General features: G+C 42.8%; 1 protein-coding gene across 1 annotated transcript in view; it reads right to left on the reverse strand.

Annotated features, from left to right (window-relative positions):
• The window catches only part of HAS2 (hyaluronan synthase 2), a 29,830-nt gene extending 20,430 nt beyond the window's left edge, over positions 1–9,400 (reverse strand). The window contains exon 1 of the mRNA XM_008001453.3: positions 8,809–9,400. The gene's annotated coding sequence lies outside the window, so the exon portion shown is untranslated. The remainder of the gene's footprint in view (positions 1–8,808) is intronic.
• Between the last annotated feature and the right edge of the window lie 202 nt (positions 9,401–9,602).

Raw genomic sequence — 9,602 nt, forward strand, 5'->3', positions numbered from 1 at the left:
CAGAATGTCCTTTTGAAGCTTGGGAAAAGTACTTTACTAGCATACTACAGCAACGTGGCTAGAAGTGAACCTTTATATTTCTGCGAGATATCTCAGTGTTGTCTAGTATTGCACACACAGCATCTTGGTACAGGCCAAAGGGCAAAAGGCACGTTTTAGAGCCAGCTTTGCTGAGGGAATACATTGATCTCAGGGAATGACACACAGGACGTATTTCTTTCTAATTTCCCCTGGGCAACTGCATTGATATGGGCACCATATGTGTTAGACTTTCTGAGACAATCCCCAATTCAAATACTGTTTCATAAGCATACTCTTCTTGTCAGACATATGGCTTTATAGTTAAATTGGAAAATAGTTCAATCCTATATTATAAGTACTTGCTACTAGGTAGAAAGATGATTTAGAAATCTATACTCTCTAAATATTTAAAATTAAAAACTCAGAGTTTTTTCCCCCAGTATGAGACTTTGACCTATTAATTGATACCAAATATTTACTAACTTGTATTCTCCAGAGAATTAGGTCAAGCCAAGTATTAAAGAACAGCTTGCTATACTATAATGCATATCATTATATATATCTCCAGAAAGTCAATGGAGATAATCTGTTTTCACTAAAGTGTCCCAAGGACATAAAACACTGCCCGGTTTATAGCTAGCTGGTGTTCAGTAACTATTTGTTGAATGCATGAGTGCAAATGTATTCATCATCATCTTCATTATTATCATTATTATAATGGCAGCTAACATTTATTCATCATTTATTAGGTTTCAGGCAGTGGGGCAAGTTTTTTTTTTTTTAAGCATAATCTTATTTAATCTTAATGACTTTGGGTGGTAAGCACATTATTAATCTCATGTTACATATAGCTATTCATATAATAAAGATACCAAGACTCTGGGTATTTAATTAACTTGTCATAGTCAAAAAACTAGGAGTTGGATCCACACAGTGGCATAATGCCAGATAATTATTCTCAATAAATTTGCTGAATATATTTGAATCCTCATGACAAAATAGGTGGCATTCTTTTGTTTTTGGCTAATAAAATGTCATCGTATAAGGAAAGATTAGAAAAAAACTTTGAATATGGTTTCCCCACTTTTTTTTTTTTTTTTTTTTTTTTTTTTTTTTTGAGATGGAATCTCACGCGTCACCCATGTTCCCAGACTGGAGTGCAGTGGTGCAATCTCGGCTCACTGCAACCTCCCCTTCGCGAGTTCAATTGATTCTCCTGCCTTAGCCTCCCCAGTAGCTGGGACTACAGGCATGCACCACCATGCCTGTGTAATTTTTGTATTTTCAGTAGAGATGGGTTTCACCATGTTGGCCAGGCTGGTCTCGAATTCCTGACCTCAGGTGATCTGCCTGCCTCGGCCTTCCAAAGTGCTGGGATTACAGGTGGGAGCCACTGCACCTGGCCCGAACATTGTTTCCCTACTGTGATAGAAAATGGGAAAGTGGCACTCACTCAAGTACAGACACAAGGCTAGCCAACACTGAGATTTCGGCCTCATATATTTTCTATGTGGGAACAACCTAAAGAGACATGAAAAGTGCTTGTTTCAAAGGAAGAGCCTGGTTCCATCTATGCAACGGCAATTCTGCTCCTAATGCCAACAGCCAAAATCCTGTCTTACCATGGAAAAGGCACTGGTGTTCCCACTTCTTCCACCTGTGGAGCAGATATATAGCCTTGCTGTTGGCTCATATACCCCAGTGGGACTCTACAGGTCACTGGACCTCGAAGCCATTTCCTCTCTCTTGACTTTTCTGTATTAAGCAGAGAGCGAAGTGCTGAATGAAAGAATAACATCTACTCTCACTGCCCCAGTGCAACAGTGAGAACTGAGTTCAGTGGAGTTACCCTAGTTTTCTTTTTCTTTTTCTTTTTTGTTGAGATGTAGTTTCGCTATTGTTGCCCAGGCTGGAGTACAATGGCACGATCTCGGCTCACAGCAACCTCCGCCTCCCAGGTTCAAGTGATTCTCCTACCCCAGCCTCCCGAGTAGCTGGGATTACAGGCATGTGCCACTACACCTGGCTAATTTTGTATTTTTAGTAGAGACGGGGTTTCTCCATGTTGGTCAGGCTGGTCTCAAACTCCCGACCTCAGGTGATCCACCCGCCTTGGCCTCCCAAAGTGCTGGGATTACAGGCATGAGCTGCTGTGCCTGGCAGGAGTTACCCTAGTTTTCATAAAATGGTCCTTCCATTTTGGATCTGGGAGAAGCTGAAATGAATTCAAATTTATTGAGTCAACATCTGGGAAAGAATACAATTAGGTCTGATGATACCTCTTCTGGGAGGCCTTAGCTTATCTGTCCTTCTAAAGCAACTCCTTCACCCTTGCCCTCTCTTCACCCCGCCATGCTCTCTCCCCTTAACCTGCTTGATTTTCTAAGTAGTATATACATATATATATGGCCATAGAGTATATATGTACATACTCTGTGGCTTTGGGGGCTTGTGTAGTTCAATGATTTCGTTTGTCCTTGCATGAAAACCAGGGCTTGGCTCATAGCAGGGACTCAATAAATGGATTTTCAATAAATAAATAAGCCCATTTGGACTCAGGCAGTCAATGTAGACTGACAGATACAGGTCCTACCCCAATCTTTACTGCAGAGGCAGTGAATATGTGCTAGAGACAACCAAACCCTTAAGGGTACCCCTCAAATAGTCTTTTTTTTTTTTTTTTTTAAGAAATCATCTCCATAATATTTCACCCAGATGTCTAAAGGCAATGGTTACAGGGATTCCCAGACCAGGTCTAGAAGGCCTTTGAAAAGCAAAGATAGAAAAGGCAGATGGTCCCCAAGAGCATTTACAAGGATTGTGAGTTGCAATCTGAGCTATCTTATGAGCTCAGGGGTCAAGTTTGGGGCATCAACTTTTATTATCTTGAATTCCAGTACCCTTACAGTGTTTATTGTCCATTAATCCATATGCTGCTCTATATTTTGGCTCTAATGACTTGTGAGCATGTGTGCATGTATGTCTTGTCTCTTCAACTAAATAAATTATCTAGTATTAACCAGATTAGCAAATATTTTGAAATCAGTTATACTAGTATTCAAATCCCAGCTCTGCCATCTACTATCAATTTCAGAGAATTTGACCTCTGGAACTAGACTGAGTTGGGATAGAATCCTGGCTCTTCCTTTTAGTGGCTGGATGACCTCGGGCAAGTTATACAATACTTGTCATCTTCAGTTTCTCCATCTATAAAATGGAGCTAATCATATTGACTCATAAAACAGATGAGATTTTATAAAGGAATCTAAGTATATATTTTAAAAAGAAATTATCAACAATTAGATCTTAGTGATGTTAGCTTCCTGCCAGTAACTACCTAATAACCTTGACTCTCCTTCCATTTAACTCATTACTTATGGGTTAACCAGTAATAACTATGGCATGATGAAAAGGAGGACTGGGAATCAGAAGAAATGGATTCAAGTCTGCACTCTGCCTTATATTAGCAACCCGGCTCAGACAAACCGCTTGAGGGTTCTATGAATAAGTCATGTGTCCTTGGACAATTCAATTAATAACTTTGAACTTAAGTTGTAAAGTACACTTGTGTCTCTCCATCATTATATTTGAAAATCCACTCAAGACTAGGTTCAGTGTCTTTTTAACTTATAGCCAAGTATTTAAACACACAAAGGCACAAAAGATGATGCGACATTTAAAGAATGTTTCTCTAATGAAGGCGCGAACTGGTTCTAAAACACAGGCTGTCTTTATGCATAAACTCATGTTGTATGGGAGAAGGGGCAATAGGCCTTAAATCATATGCGTGATAATTAGAATAGGGAATATTAATCTAGGCTGGTGACACTAGCAGGGATAACAGAGATCTGCTTCTAAGCAGACATACTCAGGTCAGGTGGTAGCTATCTGCTGGCTAAGAGTGGATTAGGAAGGTATGGTGAATAAAAGGTTAAAAAGTAGTGGTTCCCAAATTTTGCTATATATGCAGATTATCCGCAAATTCATAAAATTTACAGATCTGTGGCTCCCACATTTTGAGTTCATTGATATGGGCTGTGCCCAGGTCATCACAAGTTTTAAAATCTCCTCCGGCAATTCAACTATGTAACAAAGTTTGGCAACCACTAGGTTAAAGTAAAATAAGACTTTCATGACCTCATTGACATTGATACCCATCCCTGATGTGTATTCCCTCTGCTACTGTTCCTAAGTAGAAATCTGAGATAGGAGGACCCAAATGAAGTCTCCCCCCAGCAGGCTTCACATTTCAACACATTCCCCGCTGGAACACAAAGGATAAACCCTCCCAACTCCCCCTCCCAACCTCTCTTCTCCCCTTCTGACCTTCTCTTCCTCTCTGGCTTTGAAGTCTGCCTTTTTCTCTCCAGTCCCACTGCAGTTATCCTAGCAAAGACCCTTGAGCCAAGCTTCCAGGGTTATGATACAAGCCTTTGTTACAGGACTTGTCACCCCAGCGGTGTCTGGATTCAGAACTGTAGGTTTCAGATTTCTTTTCCTTTGCACCATCTATATTAATCAACTCTTTCTAGGATGTGTATTCTTCCAACTGCTCTACTGGTTCCTGAACTTCACCATCCTAAACTTAGTTCACAGTGTAGGGGGAAATAATTACCAAATGGCATGGAATCTTAGTTTTATATGTACCTACATTGGCTCCTGGGAATTATATCTATAGGTCAAAACCCTACTTACAGAGCCAAATGTAGCACAAATGCCAAGTCTCTTTAAGAAATCTTTACTGATCTCTCTCAATCAGATGTGATTTCTCAATATGAACCCCCATAAAACTTGACTAGTGCAGCTACAGCATAAATTAGCATGAATTCAATTCAAGGGCATTATATTCCAAGAATTCTTGAATTAAATTCCATCCACCCGTCTTACTAATTAATTTACTTTGAGTGAATTGCTTAACTTTTCTGAGGCAAAGTTCTTTTACTTACAAAACTTTCTTTGCAGATTAGGATCAGATAGATGTATGTAAACCATCTAGTTGAGTGCCTGAAACATACTAGACATGTGATAAACAATAGCTGTTGTTTCTCATGGGCCAGATCATATTTTGTCTTACAGTATATTTTAAAATTTCATTAAATAAACTTTTAACTAATTTTTAAATTATCTGCAGTATAGATGTATTCAGTTAAGAGGCATTCATCAATAAATTTATTTAATTTAATTAAGAAAATATTTAACAGTGTGACCTTGTTATATTTGAGTCTCATCAGTAACATTCTCCTAGATTGTGGGAAAGGCAGCATATATATGAACTCCACACGACTACCATTCAAAATATACTTTTTTTTTTGAGATAGAGCCTCACTCTGTCGCCCAGGTTGGAGTGCAGTGGTGAGATCTCAGCTTACTACAGCCTCCACCTCCTGAGTTTAAGAAATTTTCCTGCCTCAGCCTCCCTCAGCTGGGATTACAGGTGGCCACCACCACACCTGGCTAATTTTTGTATTTTTAGTAGAGACAGGGTTTCACCATGTTGGCCAGGCTGGTCTCGAACTCCTGACCTCAGGTGATCTGCCCTCCTCAGCCTTCCAAAGTGCTGGGATTACAGGAGTGAGCAAAATATACTTAAATAATTTAAGGCTGTATGCAGTAGGATAATACTTACTCTACATAGATCGCTGCTAGAGGGGAAAGGATAAAACAACAAGTTGGGGTGATAGAAATTAGTTTTCTCTACAGGTAGCTGTCCCTCCACTCCGTTGATATATGAGCTGCCACCAACTCTGTCACTGACAGGAACACAGCCTGGGTTTGCATGGATAAAGAGCAGAACCCAGAAGGAGACATGGGGGTTATGCTCTGTCCTCCCATAACTTTAACTCAGGGATCACACTTCATACAAGAGCCAGGAAGCTAATAATGCAACAACCTACTTGTTCTTAGACTTTGAAAGTAACTGTGTAATATAACTTTGAAAAAGGGTATGTCTACCTTGATCCATTGACAAAGGACTTCCCCCAGAGTGCTAACAACAGGAAATAAATGAACCAGTGAAAAGTGTTTAAAATTTCAAGAAAAAAAAATATTAAAAAAAAAAAATCTTACCTGGTAAGGAAACCATGTATGGGAAAGTATTTATGAAATTCAATACTATGGGGCTATATTCTACAGACCTAACAAAAACGAGTGGTTCCAACTAACTTACTTTCTAGTAACAGTTTCTTACTCACTTGTTGCACAATTCCCCATTTCCAGGAAGGTAGCTGACTAAATATCTTTGCTCTGTGGAGAACTAGAATTTAATGCTAGTCACTGATTTATTAAGTCCTTGAATTTTTATAAACTGCATAACTTTCTTTGATAAAGGGATTCGACTCTGGGTACAGTACAAGCAACTCAGGTAATACGCATTTGTCAGCACGTCTACAGTATATTTTTCTATTTACCAGACTCAGGTGATATCTAAGAAAAAAGAAATAGGGGGGATGATACTTTAGCTATAATATTTTATTCTAGAAATGTCCACTAAGAAATCAGAATTATCTTCCCAGAATTGGACACATACAAGACATAATCTATCAATGCAACAGGTACCTTAAAAGGTTAAATTGTCATTGGAAATGTAAAAGAATCCTGAAACTATTGGCAAAACTTTTGGTGGAGTATGATGGGTACTCAAAATACAGTACCTCAGCTGTACTGTAATCTTATTAAATCTAGAAAAGTGTGGTGAAAACTAATGAATGAGTCAGCTTGCACACATTGGAAGGAAATAAAAATTTAGAATTTAAAAGTTCTTTTCAATTCAGTAGTCACAGAACTATAAAACTTAAAATTGTATCTACAAAGAGGTTGACGGACTTGGATCTATAGAAATACATATTTTAATTTTAAATCTAGTATCGTGAATGTAAATATGTGTTGACCGTTAAAAACTTTATTCTTAAAGTAACCTTTTTTAAAAAATAATAACGTGACTTAATACCGCCAAAAGTACTTATCATATGCCTTAACCGCAGTGAGAAATCCGAGTCAAAGTCTTGGAATGTACAATGAGCGGTGAAGTTGTCTCCCTCTTAACAAGCGGCCTCACTCTTCCAGCAAAGGCCATCTACCAACTTCCTTCGCTTTATTCTAACACTGAGCTGATGGTCTATATATACTCAGGCCTCCAGTTGGGGGAAGCCCTTGGTGGCCAATCGGGGCTTCCCTATCTATTGCGTCACACCTCCCCCCTGCGTGTGACGTCAAAGGATATCCCAGCCCAGACACGTGGGTTGGAGCAGCCTCGCGTTTCTGGGCAATTGCTCCTGAGACCCAACAGGCGGCAACGGTCCCAAGGGTGAGGAAGTGGGCAGGGAGGGGCTGATGAGGCTTCTACACGTTCCCTCCCGGAGCGCGGCTGCAGCAGCTCGTTCGTCCCAGAGGCGCGCGGTGTCCCTGAATCTAAGTACTCAGCGCAGACGTTTCGGGGACGGAGGGAGAGGAACTGGGGGAAACTGGCACCTAAGACTGTGTAATAGGACCCGGGTCTTGCAAGCCCTCCTCCCCAGGCACCGCCCCTGTGCTCCCAGCGCCTCTTTGCAGCCTTAATTATCCTTTTAGCGCCGTTCCCCCGCGGCTGCGTTTCCGTGGTCAGAGGAAGAAGGCTTTCTCGCCTCCCGCTTCTCACCCTCATACAGACCCTCCTTTCAGACCCGCCCTCCTGTTCACAGGGACCCATTTCGGAGCCCTGGCTCATGCTGGGCGGGAACTGGCGTGACGAATTCCGCCCAAGGTGTTGATTATCCATTCCAACCTAGCCTCTGGCTTCCCTCCCACCTCCACCCCAGCTCCCGCAGGCCCCTCGCCCCCTTCCTGGGCTGGGGACTCGAGACGGCGCCCCCAGATCTCCCACCGGGCAGTGTCCCCAGCTGCAACTGAGGAGAGAAGCGCCGGCGTGCGCTGTGCCACGTCGGAATTGGCTCTGGGGACGTTGCAGCTGCCGAAGCGCAGCGCGCTGTCCCCACGCACGCCCTGCCCCCGGGCGGCCGGAGGGTGGCCCGGCGCGGAGAGGAAGGATGCGCGCCCTCCTCCCGCTCCCATCTGCGGATGCCACTGCCTGCGTCAGGGACCCCTGGCCCGAGTAAAGCTTCCGGAGCCGAGCTGAGCCCAGACTGACGAGCCTGACACTTTAATGGGGTGCGGGAAGTGCAAAGGAGGGGAGGCCCGGGAAAGGGGGGAGTGGCTGAGAGGGGGCCGGTAGCTGCGAGGAGGTAGAGAAGGACCCTCCTTCTCCAGGGTCCCAGCTTGTCGGAGCTGGAAGCCCAGATTGCTTAACCCTTTGCATTCCCAGCAAGAAGCGAGTTTCTTACTTAAAAGTAAAACGCGCTGGGCTATTTCAGTTTTTCTCCCCACAGTGTGTGTGGTGGGGAAAAAAAGGAAGGGAAGGGGTGGGAGCGGCTGTGCAGAATGCATTTTCCTTACACATTGGGAATTCTTGTTTCCTAACTCAGGAGCCCCTCTGCTGCTCCGGAAGATGCAAAATGGAAAAGTACATCTGGGGACGTGCAGCCTTCCCCAGGCAGAGAGGTTACCTGTGTCCCCAGAAAGGCAGCGGATTTCTAGCGAGAGCCGCAGAGATGGGAAAAGAGGGCTATGTTGCTAAGCCTGACAGTGACCTGAAATATTCCCTGATCTTCAGTCTGTTGGAAATTTTTAAACTTCCAACTTTTCTATCGAAACTGGCTTCAATTTTTTAAAAACAATTATATGGATAATTTCTTCCTTCTCCCTGGCCTGTTTGAGGACCTTCATCCTTCACCAAAACGCGCCAGTGTAACGTACCTTGTTCAGCTCTTGGTCATAAAGGCGTCCTCAGCCTGTCTGTGTGGTCCCGGAGGGTCGGTGGCGGGCAGTTTCCAAAATTGAGGTAATAAGAGATCAGATGAATTTGAGACGACCGGCCAAAAAAAATAAGAAATTTAAAAACAACATTTAAAAAGGATAGGGGAGTCTTAAATGTTTGATTCTCCCCCACTTTAAAAAACAATTTCACTAATATTCTCTTTATTTTTCCGTTGCACTTCAGTCTAATTCTTTAAAAAGAAAATTATGCTTTAAAAATAAATTAACTTTTCTCTTTTTTTTTTTTTTTTTTTTTTTTTTTTTTTTTTTTTTTTTTGCTTCAGTCTTTCTGCCCCCGATAACAGAAAATCTCTTTTTCGCCTTACAGAAAAAAAAAAAAAAAAAGACTGTGGAAGACTCAGCAGAACCCAGGAAGCGCAGAATCGGGAGAAAAGTCTTTGGCTGGGGCTGTTTCAAGTCTCTGGTTCAATGGGCTGCTCGAAGCCAGGACTGGGTAATTCTTTCCAGACGTCTTGACTTCTCCTTCCTCGCCGTTGTTGCCTTTCTGCCTCCTCCAACTTAAGGGGGTCTTAACAAGTGAGCTGGTGGGTGTTTTAATAGGGCGGCGGAGGGAGTGGGGGGGTGAGGGAAGTGGAGAGGGAGGTGTGGACTGGGGAACCCTGAGGGGAGGGAACTGGGAGCGCGGGCGGGCGGGCGGGCGGGAGGCGGGGAGGGGGAGAGGGAGAGAGAGAAATTGGCCATTCAAAGCCTTCTCTGAGCTAGAGGCCGGTTCT

Source organism: Chlorocebus sabaeus, chromosome 8 (genome assembly GCF_047675955.1).
Source record: "Chlorocebus sabaeus isolate Y175 chromosome 8, mChlSab1.0.hap1, whole genome shotgun sequence".
NCBI classification, from domain to species: domain Eukaryota; kingdom Metazoa; phylum Chordata; class Mammalia; order Primates; family Cercopithecidae; genus Chlorocebus; species Chlorocebus sabaeus.